Source organism: Phascolarctos cinereus, unplaced genomic scaffold (genome assembly GCF_003287225.1).
Source record: "Phascolarctos cinereus isolate Bilbo 61053 unplaced genomic scaffold, phaCin_HiC Scaffold_7;HRSCAF=346, whole genome shotgun sequence".
In the NCBI taxonomy this organism is placed as follows: domain Eukaryota; kingdom Metazoa; phylum Chordata; class Mammalia; order Diprotodontia; family Phascolarctidae; genus Phascolarctos; species Phascolarctos cinereus.
Window position 1 is genome coordinate 168,057,653 of NW_027556180.1, and position 3,248 is coordinate 168,060,900.

Consider the following 3,248-nt stretch of genomic DNA (forward strand, 5'->3'; position numbering starts at 1 on the left):
GAAAAGAATGAATTTAATATTTTTGCCTTTTTGCATTTGATTGTGAGATTTTTATGCCTTAATACATGGTCAATTTTTGTGAAGGTGCCATGTACAGCTGAGAAAAAGGTATACTCTTTTGTATTCCCTTTTAGTTTTTTCCAGAGGTCTATCTTATTTATTTATTTTTTTATTTTAGAAACCTTTAATGTAATTCAAATAATTAAGGGTTTTCAGTTGTTCTGCCACCCCCACCAAAAAATAAATCAATGCAATGCCATGTGCTGCTGCAGTAGCGCTAGAAACAAGCCACCAAGTACCAAATGACAAATATAAGAATGAACTAGAAAAAAAACCCCTATTTTAAAGCCTCTTATTAGCCAAATGCAATTGAATATCGATGGAGAAAAAAGACTGTAAGAAAAACCTTTATTAAAAATGCTAACTTGTTCTGAGATTGCAAAAATTAGTATTAGATGAAACATGTATTCCAAAGCATGTGTTCCCTTATAGGTACAGGGATTTTAAAAAAAAAATCATCTTAAGGGGAATCACCATGAAACAATTCTAAGACCTATAGGAATCTGCTCTAACACACAAAAAAACCTGTCATTTCCTGAAATTTCACCAGTCATATGTACTGTCTGAAAACTCTGATTGTCTCTTTTTAATAAGGAATGAACTTGTGAATGATTCTCAAACTCATACTTGTTTCCTCCTTGCCTTATAGCAAATTAAAAATTTCTATGAAAGCTTAATTGGAATGCTTAAAAGGTACAGCAGCTACATACAAAGAACTTCTAGAAAATAAATGGAAAGCAAGATATGCCTAATATTTTCCCTAAAATTATCCTGTACCTTTAAAAATAAAATCTCCTAAAAATATTTTAGCAGACACACACACAAAAATATTGAAGAATTTAACTTATGAATGCTTTCAACTTCCTATAACATTCTTTAGTTTCAAAATTAAGTAGCTGAGACTTTTAAATTATGTAATAACATGTTGCTGAGTTTCTACCAAATTTGAGTGCATGTTACTGCTGATCAGAAAGTTAAGCCCATGTTACCTTTCTTAATGAAAAATGACAAATCACATAGACATTTAAAGTTACAGTCTTCTTTGTTTTTGCCTTGTCTTTAATTTAAGGCACTGTTCTTTGTTTCCCCAATGATAAGGTGCTTTTAAAGAATGGACAATAACCTGCTACGTATTTATGGTTTGTACCCTTTGCATTAAATCTGGAATGTAACTTCCTGTATGGCATCTTATTTCTAATGTAGAAAAAAAAAATACGGGTTTGTCAAGCACTAAATTCCACTTCAAGGATATACACTAAGAGTACTGTTTTCCCATAAATTAATTCCACTTTTGGACCAATAGTCAAAAATCCACCAGCTGATCATTTGGCACATTCTTCTCACAATTTAGTCTATCAACTTACATCCTGAGTGAAAATGGGAATAATGCAGCTTTTAGGCTTTAAAATGACTAAATTTAAACTGCTGGCAGTTATGAAACTGTCAGCTCAGGACAGTTGAGTCCACCAAATTTAAAAAAATAAAACTATATTAGGAATGTCATGGTAAGAGGGAAAAAAAAGTCCCACAGCAGCAGCCACTTAAAATAAAAGACAGCTAGACACAAGGATTCATACAGAATATTTTAAGTATTCCTGTTGAGTACAAGTGATTGAATTGCTTTTTCTTCAAGGAAGATGCTCCATAATATCCTATATTCATCCTTTGGAGATTTAAAGATTTTGAAACATTGTCTTCCATGTAGGACATCTCAAAAGGTAATATTTTGGTTTCAATAAACTGCACAAATAAACTACTAGTCCATGTTATAATGTTGTGTCTTAAAGAGTACGGTAGTTTCGTTCTTTGGACTTGCAAAATTTAAAGGGAAAGAAAACTACAGCCTGTACACTCAGCACGAGAACAGTTCCTCCAATGAAACTAGCTGTATTAAAACTAGATTTTCTTGTAGAAGGGGTGGGAATCACAGTTGTGTTTGATGCACCTGATGTCACAACTGTGGTGACAGCTGGGGTAGTTGAGGCTGCAGGTGAAGGTTTGGCTGTAGTATTAGTTGGAGATGGATTGGCAGTAGGTTCCACTAAACAGTTACTTGAGCTATTAACAACAGCGCAATGTGAAGTTGCTGCATTTTCTGAACAGTAGCCAGGACCATTACAAACTGTCCAAAAGCATGTGGCGTTTTTACTCTCAAGACAGGGACTGCAATTAGTGTATTCTTTACAGCTTTCTGGTGCCGGAGCCTGGGTCAGGGTGGGCGCCGGGGTGGGCGTCGGGGTGGGCTTTGGACTAGGATCGGGAGGGGCCTTCGTCGTGGAGTCGTGAGTGGCATACACCGTGGGCGGCACTGACGAGGACTCGTTGAAGTTGGCCGTAGGCGCTAAGGCTTCGGCCGTGCTCAGCACGCATACAGGCAGGTGGCGGCCGCCCAGAAGAGCGGCCTGGAGGGCCCCCGCATCCCGTTCATGGCGCTGGACTATCTTATTTAATTTTTCTAACATTCTACTTATCTCGTTGACTTCTTATTTATTTTATGGCTAGATATATCTAGCTCTGAAAGGTAAAAGGTGGGTTCCACTACTAATATAGTTTGGTGATCTATTTCCTCCTATAATTCATTTAACTTTTTAAGAATTTGGATGCTATGTAATTTAGTGCATATATATTTAATATTGATATTACTTCATGTCTATGGTTTCTTTTAGCAATATGTAGTTTCCTTACTTATCCCTTTTAATTGAATCTATTTTTACTTTTGCTTTGTCTAAGATCATGATTTTTACCTCTGAATCTGCTCCAACCCCTTATTTTTAACTCTGCATGTGTCTCTGTTTCAAATATGTTTCTCCTAAGGAACATGTTGTTGGATTCTAGTTTCTAATTCTTTCTGTTATCTGCTTCCATTTTATGCGTGAGTTCATTCCATTCATATCCGTAGCTATGATTACTAATTGTGAATTTCTCTTCAATCTATTTTTCTGTTTATCCTTTTCTCTCTTTTTATCCTGTGCCTCCTCTAAAGTCTGTTTTGCTTCTAACTTTACCTTCTTTTATCTGCCCTCTCTTTTATCACCTCTTCTTTCTCTTACTCCTTCCTCTCATACTTCCCTTTAGCGTAATATAGATTTTTATTACCAGTTGAGTATGTACATATATTTTCCTTCTTTGATCCAATTTAGATATGAGTGAGGTTCAAGTGTTGGCCACCCCACCCCCGTCCAGTATAA

The 3,248-nt window shown here is 35.9% G+C and overlaps 1 pseudogene; it reads right to left on the reverse strand.

Moving 5' to 3' along the window:
• Positions 1-1,841: 1,841 nt before the first annotated feature.
• LOC110193418 (sialomucin core protein 24 pseudogene) lies at positions 1,842-2,488 on the reverse strand (annotated as a pseudogene).
• Positions 2,489-3,248: the final 760 nt, after the last annotated feature.